Source organism: Lithobates pipiens, unplaced genomic scaffold (assembly GCF_037356315.1).
Source record: "Lithobates pipiens isolate NorthernLeopardFrog02 unplaced genomic scaffold, aLitPip1_a1.2 Scaffold_18, whole genome shotgun sequence".
NCBI lineage: Eukaryota > Metazoa > Chordata > Amphibia > Anura > Ranidae > Lithobates > Lithobates pipiens.
The window spans coordinates 86,357,964-86,373,518 of record NW_027507758.1 but is presented as its reverse complement, the minus strand read 5'-3'; the positions used below and the strand labels follow the sequence as shown (position 1 = coordinate 86,373,518).

Here is a 15,555-nt window from a genome sequence, read left to right as displayed (position 1 = left end):
CCCCCCCCAGCAGCAAAAATAGACCTGCCCAGCAACAATTCTAGATTGGCATACCTTTACCCCTGAAGAAGATAAAATTATTGAAAAGCGTTGGGTCACGCTGGATGGAGGGGTCTAAGACTGAGGATCTGCAATATTGTTTACACAGCCCTTCCTGGGTTAATACAATGGGGTCTACTTTAATGTAATGTTGTACTATACCAGATGCCTTACAATTCTTTCAGCCACTGTAAATTGTTATTGGATATGTTTTATATTGTATATATAAAAGCATGAATTGTTAACTTTTTGCATATACAGTCAAGTCCATAAATATTGGGATATCGACACAATTCTAATCTTGTTGGCTCTATACACCACCACAATGGATCTGAAATGAAACAAACAAGATGTGCTTTAACTGCAGACTTTCAGCTTTAATTGAGGGTATTTACATCCAAATCAGGTGAACGGTATAGGAATTAAAAAAGTTTGTATATGTGCCTTCCACTTTTTAAGGGACCAAAAGTAATGGGAAAATTGGCTGCTAAGCTGTTCCATGGCCAGGTGTGTGTTATTCCCTCATTATCCCATTTACAAGGAGCAGATACAAGGTCCAGAGTTCATTTCAAGTGTGCTATTTGCATTTGGAATCTGTTGCTGTCAACTCTCAATATGAGATCCAAAGAGCTGTCACTGTCAGTGAAGCAAGCCATGATTAGGCTGAAAAAACAAAACAAACCCATCAGAGAGATAGCAAACACATTAGGGGTGGTTAAATCAACTGTTTGGAACATCCTTAAAAAGAAACAACGCACCGGTGAGCTCAGCAACACCAAAAGACCCGGAAGACCACAGAAAACAACTGTGGTGGATGACCGAAGAATTCTTTCCCTGGTGAAGAAAACACCCTTCACAACAGTTGGCCAGATCAAGAACACTCTCCAGGAGGTAGGTGTATGTGTGTCAAAGTCAACAATCAAGAGAAGACTTCACCAGAGTGAATACAGAGGGTTCACCACAAGATGTAAACCATTGGTGAGCCTCAAAAAAAGGAATGCCAGATTAGAGATCTAAACATCTAAAAAAGCCTTCACAGTTCTGGAACAACATCCTATGGACAGATGAGACCAAGATCAACTTGTACCAGAGTGATGGCAAGAGAAAAGTATGGAGAAGGAAAGGCAATGCTCATGATCCAAAGCATACCACCTCATCAGTGAAGCATGGTGGTGGTAGTGTCATGGCGTGGGCATGTATGGCTGCCAATGGAACTGGTTCTCTTGTATTTATTAATGATGTGACTGCTGAGAAAAGCAGCAGGATGAATTCTGAAGTGTTTTGGGCAATATTATCTGTTTATAATCAGCAAAATGCTTCAGAACTCATTGGACGGCGCTTCACGGTGCAGATGGACAGTGGCCCGAAGCATACTGCAAAAGCAATCAAAGAGTTCAATCATTGGTGTCAGTGGGATTAATAGTGCCCCATCCTTGGTGTCAGTGGGATTAATAGTGCCCCATTATTGGTGTCACTGAGATTTTTTAGTGACCCATCGTTGATGTCAGTGGGAATAATAGTGCCCCATTGTTGGTGTCAGTTTGAGGAATAGTGCCTCATCGTTGGTGTCAATGAGAGAAATATTGCCCCATTGTTGGTATCAGTGGAAGGAATAGTGTCTCGTATTAGTGGAAGGAAAAGTACCCCAAGTGCTGGATAAAAGCAAGCAAAGAGCCACATCCCGCCTGAGGCCGCAGTTTGGAGACCCCTGGTTTAGTGGATAGAGAGAAATGTGTGAGAGATTAGAACCCCTGTTAGGTTTTTACTGCTATCCCATTCCCTATTAAGCCCTTGCAACTTGGGCATCTAGCCCATGTTCCTCTAGCCCTGGCATTTTAGTGCGCCTAGGAAGCACATGTGTAGAGTCAATAGAGTCAATAGACTTTGGCAGGCTGTAGGCAGCAGCGCTGGGCTCTGCACCTTTGCCTCTGCACCTTTGCCTCCTGGGCGCACTGAAATGGCAGGAAAAAATGCAATGCACACGGACCCGAGGTGCCGGCTTTAAGGGGTAGAAACAGGCAGTGAGGAGGTGTGATGATGTTTCCCAGTTGCCTGTCAAATGCCTCCTTGAAATAAATGTACTGTGGGTCGCTCTTCAGAGGGCAGCACAAGTGTTAATAAGCCCTAAAGAGAAACTGTGGGAGGAGAAGAATTGGAGATAGCACTGTGACCCGCATCTGTAAATGCTGCTTGTCTGCCTATTTCTGTCGTCAATATTTGTTGAGTCGCTGACCCTGAACAAGTGTGGAGCAAGTGAGCGCAGGACTGCTGATCTTCATGCTTAATCTGGGTCTTGGAAATACTAATATGGCTCAAATCACATTAAGTTTGGGTCTTGGAAAGAATGACATCCATTTGAATCCGTATGACCACCAGGCAGCTGCCATTTCTAGAAGTAGCAATGGAAGCCTGGGCATTTGTTCCATGACAGGTCCCCTTTAAGGCAGTAGAATTGCTGTGATATAAAGAACTTGTTATTCCTGTCTAGTTTACCCCTTACATTACCTGACCAATGGAAATAAATGTTTGTGCTGCAATCAGTCAGCATGTGACTAATTGATAGCTGGAGATAGTCAGACCGGATTCTAGGACTTTGTACCAAAAGTGCCCAATTTTATTGCCCTTAGCCTGTCATTTTTATCGCAATAATAAACTACATGAAAAAAAAAATCAGCTTGAATTGATTAAAGTGATTCTAAACCTTTAATTTTTTTATTTATTTTTTATAAAAAAAACACATAATATCTACCTTCTCTGTGCAATGGTTTTGCATAGAGCAGCCCCAATCCTTATTTTCTCGGGCCCCCCCGCCAGCGTTTCTGGATACTTCCCTCTGCTGAGTCCCCCCCTCCGGGCAAGCTACTTCCTAAGGGGGCACTCGAATGGGTTTGCTCCTGAGCCCCACTACCTGCATCTATAGACACAAACAGCAAGGAATTGCCCCTGCTGGATCAAGATTGGACTCAGGTAAGTATAGAGGGGGGCAACAATTAACAAAACAGAGGGTGCACCAACCTGGTGCATTTTCATTGGATAACTTTTATTGATAAAAACGAAATATGTATAATACGCTCACAAACCAACGTGGGTATAAGCCCATCAAAGCAAATCCAGGAACCGGACACCAGAATTCCTGCACATCATCACAACACATCACATCACAAGGAAGAGTTGTATGCCCCATAAACACGGTCGGACATTCCGACAAAATCCATCGGATTTTTTCCGAAGGATGTTGGCTCAAACTTGTCTTGCATACACACGGTCACACAAAGTTGTCTGAAAAGCCGATCGTTCCAAACGCGGGGACGTAGAACACGTACAATGGGACTATAAACGGGCCAGTAGCCAATAGCTTTCATCTGATAATTTATTCTGAGCATATGTGGCAATTTGTCCGTTGGAATTGTCTACACACGATCGAAATTTAAACAATCGGATTTTGTTGTCGGAAAATTTTAGATCCTGCTCTCAAACTTTGTGTGTCGGAAATTCCGACGGAAAAAGTCAGATGGAGCCCACACACGATCGGATTTTCCGACAACACAGTCTGATCGCACATTTTCTGTTGAAAAGTCCGACTGTGTGTACAGAGCAGTACAGGTGTGGAAGGCTGACGTGTTTCGAGGGACATGCCCTCTTCCTCAGAGCCAAGTACAAGGGGGGCTGGGGGGATCCCTGACACAAAAAGGTTTATTTCCTTAATTCAGAGAATGCAATAAGTTAAAAAAAAATTTTACTTTTAGAACCACTTGAATCTTCTTAATGTGTATTCTGTCATTAATAATGTACGTGGGCAGCCGGACCATTCATTTCAACAAAAATAATTTCATGAGATACAGGGATTCAAAGCTGAATTTCCTTATTAAATGCAAAGCTTTCTCTGATTGGATGAGGTAGAGAGGCAGGGATGATATATCACGCTCTCTGCTTTGTCCAATCAGAAAATGTTTTGCAAGTTGGTAACAGGCTCTCCAGACATACAAATAGTCTAATATCTTCCTAAGGCAACGTTTTATTCTTAGATATAAAACTCTGGACTTAGAGCAATTTCTGTTTGGGAATAGGAATACGCAAAATTCTTTAAAGTGGTTCTAAATCCTCAAGGTTGTTTACCTTAATGCATTCTATACATTAAGGCAGGGCCGTTTTTAAGGCAGGGCAAAAGAGGCAGCTGCCCTGAGCCCTGTCATTGTAGTGGGGCCCAAAAGCAGCTGCCTCATACTTGTGAACTATCCTGGTTTAAATTCCCTCGTCCCTTGAGGTTTTAGTCCTGTGCTGCGTCCCAATATCACAATGTGAAGTGCTGCTACTAATGCTGCCCAGCTCTGCCCTATTGTTGTTTAAAGATGACTCACCTGCAGACCCTGTGTTTACATGTAAATTACCGGCATTCATATGTAAATAGTGGCAGCATTCATATGTAAATAGGGGCGGCTGGCGGCATTGATATGTATCATGCCCCCCCTGAGGTCATATCCACAGTAATCTCTAGCAACCAATCAACAAGCAGAAATCATGTGCTGTAACCTTTAGCAACTAATCAGTGAGCCGTAATGTGTTCTGTAACCTCTAGCAACCAGTCAGTGAGCGGTAATGATACACTGTAACCACTGGCAACCAATCGCAATATCTGCCTGATCTGATTCAGTAAACTGATTTCAAGTCTAGCTGCTATTTATTGTATGTCTCAGAGCAGGTGGAGAGCAAAACTGCATGGGGGGGGCCCAAGAAAAGTTTTGCCCAGGGTCCAATCAATATTAAAGACGGCCCTGCATTAAGGTAAAAAACCTTTGAACTGCAGAATCCCCCCACCTTATTCTTACCTGAACCTGATCTGATCCAGCGATGTGCAGGAGAGCAGCGGCTCTGGCTGCTGTCTACCTCCTGACTGGGCAGATTGCTAGCAGCGGGAGCCATTGTAAAGGGGGAACTCTATGGACTATGATGTAAAGGAGAACTATGTGGACTATGATGTAAAGGAGAACTCTGTGAAATATGATGTAAAGGAGAACACTGTGGACTATGATGTAAAGGGGAACTCTGTGGACTATGATGTAAAGGGGGAATTCTGTGGACTATGATGTAAAGGAGAACTCTGTGGACTATGATGTAAAGGAGAACTCTGTGGAATATGATGTAAAGGGGGAACTCTGTGGACTATGATGTAAAGGGGGAACTCTGTGGACTATGATGTAAAGGAGAACTCTCTGGATGCGGATGTAAAGGGGGAACTCTGTGAACGCCAATGTAAAGGGGGAACTCTGTGAACGCCAATGTAAAGGGGGAACTCTGTGAACGCCAATGTAAAGGGGGAACTCTGTGGACGCCAATGTAAAGGGGGAACTCTGTGGACGCCAATGTAAAGGGGGAACTCTGTGGATGCCAATGTAAAGGGGGAACTCTGTGGACGCCAATGTAAAGGGGGAACTCTGTGGACGCCAATGTAAAGGGGGAACTCTGTGGACGCCAATGTAAAGGGGGAACTCTGTGGACGCCAATGTAAAGGGGGAACTCTGTGGACGCCGATGTAAAGGGGGAACTATGTGGACGCCGATGTAAAGGGGGAACTCTGTGGACGCCAATGTAAAGGGGGAACTCTGTGAACGACAATGTAAAGGGGGAACTATGTGGACGCCGATGTAAAGGGGGAACTCTGTGGACGCCGATGTAAAGGGGGAACTCTGTGGACGCCGATGTAAAGGCGGAACTCTGTGGATGCCGATGTAAAGGGGGACTCTTCTGATTAATGATTCATATGATTAGAAATGTTATTTAATATCAACATCTATGCATAGTTTATCTATACATACTATGAAAAAAAAATTGCTGTGCGACGCTGAAGTGTTCGGGTTTGACTTTAAGAAAAGGTGGCAACCCTAAGAGCACACAAGGTCAGCGGCGTCCCTCCTAAAGGCAACATACAACAAGGACAATGTGTAGTGGCACAATACAGCATTCTTATGGAGGGACTCTATACTTTAATTGCTGAACACTGTGTATGGCTCATCTCTAAGCCGGGGAACCGCTTTACACATGAACGCAGTCCTTGCCTGGTCCCAGGCATTGATGAGCGCACACAGGGGTTAAGTCCTGTGGAAAAAAAAATGTGGGATGTGGATCACCCAAGATCCCCCCACCTCAAAAATAAAAAAGCGTGTGTGTGTGTGTGTGTGTGTGTGTGTGTATATATATATATATATATATATATATATATATATATATATATATATATATATATATATATAAAACGTATTCCTTTTTTTAACATCAGTGTTTGCCTTTACATCTTTACATCAGAGTCCACAGAGTTCCCCCTTGCATTGTAAGAGAGAATTATGCAGACTCTGATGTAAAGGGGAATGTCGTGAACTGTGCCCCCTTCACCCCCCCCCCCCCCCAGTAATGTCCTCCATCCCTTTCACCTCCCCCCCTAGTAATGTCCTCTGCCCCTTCACCCCCCCCCCCAGTAATGCCCTCTGTGCCCTTCACTCCCCCAGTAATGTCCTCTGTCCCTTCACCTCCCCCAGTAATGTCCCCTACCCCCTTCACTCCCCCCCCCCCAGTAATGTCCTCTGCCCCCTTCACCGCCCCCCAGTAATGTCCTCTGCCCCCTTCACCTCCCTCCAGTAATGTCCTCTTCCCCCTTCATCTCCCCCCCAGTAATGTCCTCTGCCCCTTCACCTCCCCCCAGTAATGTCCTCTGCCCCCTTCATCTCCCCACCAGAAAAATGTCCTCTGCCGGTTAACCCCCCCCCCCACAGTAATGTCCTCTGCCCCTTTACCTCCCCCCCCCCACAGTAATGCCCCCCTCCCACAGTAATAATGGCCTCTGCCCCCCCTCCCCACAGTAATGTCCTTTGCCCCTTCACCTCCTCCCCACATTAATGTCCTCCCCCTTCCCCCCACAGTAATAATGTCCTCTGCCCCCCCCCCAGTAATGTCCAGCTTCTCTGCAGTTTGTGGAAACTCGAGTGGGGGGCAGTGAGATAGAAACCGACCTGTCAGTGAGGTGATGAACTGTCAATGGTGTTGTGCCATTCCTCCGTTGACTATGAGGTGGCAGCGGTGGCCCCATAGAGTGGAGGCTCTGTGATATCTGTAGTAGTGGAGTCATGTGTGCGGCAGTGGGGTGAATGAAGAGGAATTGGGAAGGGAGAGTGGAATGGGGCACACCTCTCTGTGACATCACCCACCAGGCATGCCAATTTTCAGAGGATTGTCACTACACTGGGACACTCAGAGCCGGTATTTGGGACTCAAGAGTTGTAGTTTCCTGCTGCACTGCTCAGTTATTTCCAATCTCCACCCACCACCACCAGGAACTTGAGAGTGGTTCGGACTACAACTCCTATAATGCAGCCTGCCCCCTTCAAAGGCCAGTCCTGCAGGATGCGGCTGCTAACGGGAACGGCGTTGCTGCTGTGGAAAAAGTACAGGAACGCCTTTCCCATGCGTTCCCACAGTACTTGAGCCCTGATCGCACACCTGGACAAAAGGTACCCCCATGTGCAGGGTGAGTGGCCTCGCCCACAGGAATGGCAATTATATTAACCCGGTAACACACAGACACAAACTTATTATAGAGATATTTCATTGATTTGAGCAGTTGAGGTTGAACATGTTATCAGTGGGATGGTTGCTTGCATGGAGCAGACCATTAACATTCCATCCCCCTAAAGATAACAGCACTGTGAATACTACACCTAATTCTACTAATTACCCTCTGTTTACTGTTCAGGTTTATTGCTTATAGGAAGATGAAAGAAAACGCTTGTATGTACACACAGGCCACTCCATGACAGCTGATTGTCTTTGCAGTAACAAGATAGAAAATTGCTGTGTGACCAGCAAAAAAGTTGAATCCAGTTCAAAGCCATATGTCCAAACATTACCAGAAAATCACTGTACTGTATTAATCACACTACACCGAGCAAAATCACTGATAGTCACAGTCATGTTCCCCGCTGCGCTGCCTGAACACAGTTCATGCATGTCCATATATCTGCATTATATTGCACATTAACCTCTACAGCTCTGGAAGGTTTACCCTCCCCCCACCCCCCCCCCCCCCCCAAGCCATTTTGTGCGATGCAGCACTGCGTTACTTTAACTGACAATTGTGCAGTCGTGCAATGATGTACCTAAACAAAATAAATGTCCTTTTTTCCCCACAAATAGAGAAACACTGAAATATTGCTTTTCTCGTAATGTCTGGGCATATCGCTGATAACTGAATTCAACTTCTTTGGTGGTACAGCCATACCCCACTTTTAAGTACACAATGGGGTTTATTTACTAAAGCTGGAAAGTGTAAAATCAGGCTCACTTCTGCATAGAAACCAATGAGCTTCCAGGTTTTATTACCAAAGCTTAATTGAACAAGCTGGGGTTAGAAGCGCGTTGGTTTCTGTGCAGAAGTGAGCCTGATTTTGCACTTTCCAGCTTTAGTAAATGACCCCATTGTGTACTTCAAAGTGGGGTATGCCTGTATTTGATTACCTTTGCAGTTTTTATTTTTTGCATTATAAACAAAAAAAATCAACAATTTTGAAAAAAATACAATATTTTTTACTTTCTGCTATAAAACACATCCAATAAAAAAAAAATCTAAAAAAATAAAATGTCTTCATAAATTTAGGCCAATATAGGATCTGCTACATATTTTTGGTAAAAAAAAAAAAATCCCAATAAGCATATATTGATGGATTTGAACAAAAGTTATAGCGTCTACAGACTATGGGATATTTTTTTTTCTTTTTACTAGTAATGGCAGCAATGAGTGACTGCAATATTGCGGCGGACACTCGGGACATTAACTGACACTTTTTGGGGACCAGCGACACTAATACAGTAATAAATTGCTAAAAAATATGCACTGCCACTATACTAATGACACTGGCAGAGAAGGGGTTAACATCAGGGGGCAATCAAAGGGTTAAATGTGAGCCTGACCAATGCTTTACTACTTTGGGGAGGTGCTTGTACTAGAAGAAGGCATGGATCGCTGACACAGGATCCATGTCTTCTGTAGTGACAGAACAGCGGCAATCTGCCTTGTTTACATAGGCAGACCGCTGTTCTGTCAGTGTGCCAAAGCATCGTCAGGTGCCGGCGTTCTGACGAGAAGTGCCCGGCCTAAAGGGCACATGCGCCCTACGTAACAGCACAACAGCTGATTTTAACATCAGCTGTTGTGATGACAAGACAGCGGCGGGTTGCACAATGGCTGTCAAAATTTTTATTTTCTGTCAGATTGTACCCCTAGCTCCGCCGCGCTCCCGTGGCAAGTTCATGTCCATAATGGGCCATTTTCTACACGTTGTGGGTGGATTGTGGGCAGATTGTGGGCGGAATTAGATAGCCAGTGCAGCAAAAAAATAAAACTTCACAAAGTTTTATTTTTTTGCAGCACTAGCCATCTAATTCTACCCACAAGAAATCTAAAAATCCGCCCATAACAAAGTTTTATTTTCTGCCTACAAGAAATTAAAAAATCAGCCCATCACAAAGTTTTATTTTTTGCAGCACTGGCCATCTAATTTCACCCACAAGAAATCTAAAAATCCGCCCATCACAAAGTTTTATTTTTTTGCTGCACTGACCATCTAATTCTGCCCACAACATGTAGAAAACTGCCCATCATGGACATGTACTTGCCATGGGAGAGCAACGGAGCGCGGCGCACAATCTGACAGAAAATAAAAATTCTGTCAGCTATTGTGCACCTGCGCCATCTCACTGTCACCACAGCTGATGGTAAAATCAGCTGTTGTGATGTTAAGTACGGCGCATGCGCCCTTCAGCCCGGGCACTTTTCGATAGGGGGCATTTCTCAAAAAAAACACCAGAAGACATAGAGTCTGCCGTACCCGCCAATCAGCTCCCGCTGTGTCTAATCACAGTGGGAACGGGCCACCGGTGGCACGCGTGTGCCCTAGACCCGGAAGTGCAAGGTCCCGAACTAGGTAAGTGATTTGCGTGGCTTATTCATTTCAGTGGGCTACCCAAGGTGTGCAAATATGCTAAAAGTATTAAAGGCACGATTTTTTAAATCACACCAAACCGTATTGTAGTGCGGTACCATACATTTTTGATGCCATGAACGCACCCCTGTTTGTTAAAAGCGCTGGGGTGCCATTAAGAATTAATAGCACCCAAACGCATCTGCAGAAGGCAGCCTGTTAAGGTGCAGTGCGGGAAAACACTTGTTTTCACACATGTTCTTCTAGTTCCACTGGGTGTGAACCCTTTCCTCAAGGGAAGGTTTAATACCAGCTCTACAGTGCTGTAAGTACAACCAAAAGGACTTGCAGAAGACACAAGTTCTAAATGTTTGCAGATTGTAGATGTTATGTGCTGTAAGCTAAGAAGATGAGTCTGGCTCGGAGATAACCGTTAGTTTTCGGCAAAACCTGTCATACTGGTCTGAGCAGCCTCTGAGAACCTGTCTGAGCACATGCAATGGATATGAAAATATGAACATTTTACAATATAGACATCAAAGTTATCATTTTGGGGTAAGAAGGCAAACCTTAACCTTAAAATAACCACTTTTTAGAATTTGATTGTTTCAGGCTTTTAATTATAGGAGTGTATATGGAGTATGACTGCAGTGTGTAATGTTTATGATAACACTAATGCCCTGTACACACGGTCGGACATTTCGACCACAAAATCCGTCAGATTTTTCAGAAGGATTTTGTCTGAAACTGGTGTTGCATACACACGGACGGACAAAGTTGCTGGAAAATCCGATCGTTCGGAACGCGGTGACGTTCGTTGCCTATGACGGGACTACATAGAGGCTAGTAGCCAATAGCTTTGGTCTCGTAATTTATCTGAGCATGTGTGGCACTTTGTCCGTCGGAATTCTCTACAAACGATCAGAAAAAGTCCGATCGGATTTTGTGTCTGAAAATTTTAGATCCAGCCCTTAAACTTTTTCTGTCTGACTTTCCGACTGAAAAAGTCAGATAGAGCCCACACACGATTGGATTTTCAGAAAACATAATCCAATTGGACCTTTTCCGTCGGAAAATCCGACCGTGTGTACAGGGCATAAGGCTGGCCATACGTTATACAATTTTTTTTTTTTGTTCAGTTTCTTTTAAATTTACCTTTAGCTATGTAGTGCAACTATGTGATGCAACGGCCTGCCTGATTGCAAAGAAATTGATAGTGTTTAGGTTTGACCTCATATTATATGATTTTGGTAAATCCAAACTAAAGTTGTGCAAGAAAATTGTATAATATATGGCCATCCTAAGGGGTGTATTTATTTAAAAAATAGCCACTAGCTCATAATCTATGGCCAGCAGTAAGCCCCATACACACTATCAGATTTTCTGCAGATTTTTGCCTTCAGATTTACCAAAACCATATAATATGAGGTCAAACCTTAGGAGTTTCAATTTGTATGTGATCAGGCAGGCCCTTGCACTACATGGTTTTGGTAAATCTGAAGACAAAAATCAGCAGAAAATCTGATAGTGTGTATGGGGCTTTAGTGTTGTCATAGAACATGTGCTCCTATTGGGGGATTTCCCTTACCTCTTTGCTCTATTGACAAATCATACTTTTTGGATCTACCATCACTTTCATCTTTAGTGACAGTGGTCACCAAGACAAACAGGGATAAATCTCCCGAGCAAAGACACAAACAGCAATAAAAGTTTTCAAAGGGTCCAACTCAGCCTTTCTCAACCTTTTCATCTTAAAGGAACCCCTAAAATAATTTGACATTTTTACTAAAACCAATTCTTCAGGGGTCAGTGTGAAAGTCAGTGCCCCATGAGCTAGCCATACAGTAGTATATTTTGGTGTAATCAATCCCATTAGTACATTCGATGACTTGCCAAATTTTTTTTGAAAATGTAGCTTGCTTTTAACAATCAGTTTTGGAATGAATGGACTTTCCCAAATGAAAACCACATTCACTACTAGAAATTTGTATACCCAAGAAAGAATTTCCATTCTGCTTCTTCACATTTTCCCACCGATGCGGTTGAAATTGAATGTCTATTTGACCTTACTGGGCATAAGAAAATCAAAGAAACTTTCCTAAAATACAATTTTGGACTAAAATTCCAATAGTTTATGGCGAGTTTTATGTTGGCGGTCAATAGGAAGAATCCAGCCCTTACATTGGTGGTCAGAATACCACAAGAATGACACCTTTACAGACAGATAAAAAGGTAATTGGTGTCATGCTGATGGCTATGACAGGTGGTATTGCTCAAAGACCTATTGGGCACCATCAAAACGGAGGTCAGTCAGCCACAGCTCAAGGAATCCCTAGCAACCTCTGGAGGAACCTTAGACTTCCATGAAATCCTGGTTAAGAATGGCTGGTCAAGTCCTTCCCCGCTCTATCCAAAAAAAATAATTGCCTTTACTTACACTCTACACAATTTCAATATAGTTTAGGTGTCTACCTTTGCGTACGCCTCAGAACTGTCAGTGGTATCATGTGGCAGCAAATCTCTAATGTATCCAGAGAAACACATGGAAGGAAAACAATACATCTAAACATTTCTACCCTACAGAGAATCGACACACAAAGGAGGTTTGTTACCTGAATACACAGCCGGCCACCATCAGCTACTGCTTGAGGGATGATTGAGGAGCAGTCAGGTTTTACTGGATCTTCCTGGTCCTTCTGTACTGTCCCTCTCTTTCTAGTATGCTCTGGTCTTGTCTTTATCTGAGTATTGTCAATGATTAACTGCCTTGTAATTAGTGTTCCCTAGATGCATGTGTCTCCCATTACGACCTGTATGCATACTGTACCTGGGCTGTAGAGGTGTAGCTTTTACTAGGCTTACCTGTCATTGTTATGCAAACTAGGAGTTTACTGGCCCTTCCTTTGCAAACATTCACGGCTGGGATCATACGTCACCTGGGGGAACATGGCCAAGGTGCTGCCGAGTCAAGATACCATTCTTGGGTTTATTTTCACACGGCTGATTTACTCCTGCTCTTGGCTCATTTCCTACATCAGGAATTTTCAACACCTCTTTCACATGCACTGATAGGCTTACTTTAAATGGTAAGCACATCCGAACAATGAAATTCTCCTATATATATATATATATATATATATATATATATATATATATATATGTAAAAAAAAACAGAGTGCTTAAAGTGGAGCTTCACTCTCCCAATCCACATGATTTTGATTTTAATTCTCACGCTGCTAGCATTAGAAAATGGATAGGAAAGTATATCATATATACTTGTTTAAGGCTGGGTTCACACTGCAGCACGCTCCGACTCACAGCAGGAGTCCGGTGAGTCTCCATTCACTGTTTCAGGTCTGATTTCAGCTGGAATTTTTGGCTGAATTTCGAACCTGAAACAAACCAAAAAATGCACAGGGCTCCTGTGCAATTTACATTGGAGCTGCTGCAGAGATGTGTGAACCGTCTCCATAGAGAGCCGATCACAATCTCCTGCTATGTGAATTTGATGTGGGGAAATCTACATCCAATTCGTATAGGTGTGAACCCAACCTTAATCTATTTTTTTTTCTTTTTTTTACATTTCTTCAGTTACTTCCTGATTTCTTGCATATGCCAAATTAATGTCATACATCCCAGGAGTCTTCAGGAGGGGAGGAGGGGGTTTTCTCAGCTAAGCACACTCTCCTGCATGCATGTTTGAACTAAGGGCAGATGAATTCCAGGTAGGATTCCACCTGTCCAGGACTCAAGCAGACAGTCTGGGTTTGGAATCCTTTGTCCAGGTTTCAGACTGCCTGAAGCCCTGACACATTATTCACACTGCACTGTGGCTCACTGTCCCTGGCAGGAGGAATATTTCACTACCCCCCCCCAATCAGTTGGATCTCTGTCCCTTACACAGTGTCGGGCGTTCTGTTGATTCACCGTACATAACACTAATCAGAAATTACCAGATTGCCTGGCACCCTTCCACTAAGGAGGGAGGAATTCCACCATCCGCAAATTTGTATCGATTGAGGAATCTGTTTTTTTTTATTCAGCCTGCAAAATCATATGTAATCAAATAATTGTACTTATTTTTTTAATTATTGTTTTGAGGTTTATACATGTCTGTGGGACTCTTACTTGTGGCACAGCATTCGAAGCATATTTTGAACTTTTTTTTCCTCTATTTCACCTGGTGATCCTGCCAGTAACACACTTCCTGCCTCAGGGTATCTGCATTCTGATTGAAGTAGTGTTTAGTGTTAGATTTAGAAGGACTTGACTAACACACCAAGCTTGGGTTAACAAAAGAGTGGTGGGGGAATCTCATGTGATTCAGACAGGAATGGCACCACATTCCTGTTCAAATCATATGCGATTCTTTGCAGTGCGATTTGAGCCCATTCAATTTGCATGGGCTCAAATCGCAACACACCTTGCAAAAAAAAAAAAATGCAGGCATCTTTTTTTTCCCACACCAGCAATTGCATTGCGTTTTGTGAAATGTTTTGGGAAGTGTTAAATTTGACACCCACAACAGATTGCATAAACACGGTGCAACCTTCAGGATACGCTGTGTTGGCCGCACTGCATATATGGGAACCGAAGCTAAATCTGAACTCCAGCTAACACTTTATAATCAGTTACAGCTTGTTTCCCTTTTAGGATAAACATTTTAAATAAACAAATAAAAACTGACCATTGTAAACACCCTTATTGATAGTAAATGGTTTGTCTCAATCCTATAACTGCCACTTTGTCTGGACAGCTTATTCTGTTAAAGGAAGTTGAAAAATAACAAACTTACTGGATCACCAGTTGAAAATAAAGCAAAGCAAAGCCTAAAAAAAGAAAATGAATGCAGCCATAACTTCTAAGAACTGATAGCCTGCAATTTGATCAATTTTAGTTTTTTGGGTTTAATACGGCTTCTCTCATTTTGACATGGTGACCACTGTCACTGTTATTGAAAGTGATAGGAAATCAATAATTTAGAGTTGTCGTCTGAAGAGGAAGGGGATATCTATAACAGGACACCTCTACAGGGGGCAACAAAGATGGAACTTCCCTCATTTTGTGGAGTCTGGTAGGTGTGTCATCTTCTGGCTTTTTAATATATCTTAGATCAGTGGTGGTCAACTTTATTGTTACGGTGGGCCTCATGTGCAACCCTAGACATCACCAAAGGGCTGCACATTAAATTTAATGAAAATTCAGTGTCAGAGACATTCAGGGCCGTTTTTAAGGCAGGGAAAAAGGGGCAGCTGCCCTGGGCCCTGTCATTGTTGTGGTGCCCAAAGCAGCTACCTCATACTTGGTAACTACCCCGGTTTAAATTCCCTTGTTCTTTGAGGTTTTAGTCCCATTCTGTGTCCTGATATCTCAGTGTGAAGTTCTGTTACTAATGCTGCCCAGCTCTGCCCTATTGTTGTGTACAGATGACTCACCTGCACACCCCATGTTTATACCAACATTCATTGATATGTAAATAGTGATGGCATTCATATGTAAATAGAGGCAGACCGGCAAGATTCATATGTAAATAGATGCAGTATTCATATGT

At 43.2% G+C, this 15,555-nt stretch overlaps 1 protein-coding gene across 3 annotated transcripts in view; it reads right to left on the bottom strand.

Annotated features, from left to right (window-relative positions):
• The window catches only part of LOC143987271 (calpain-13-like), a 175,187-nt gene extending 162,227 nt beyond the window's left edge, over nucleotides 1-12,960 (bottom strand). For 2 of the 3 annotated variants that reach the window (XM_077485886.1, XM_077485882.1), the window contains exon 1: nucleotides 12,617-12,848. The gene's annotated coding sequence lies outside the window, so the exon portion shown is untranslated. The other variant, XM_077485884.1, reaches the window with a different exon arrangement.
• Between the last annotated feature and the right edge of the window lie 2,595 nt (nucleotides 12,961-15,555).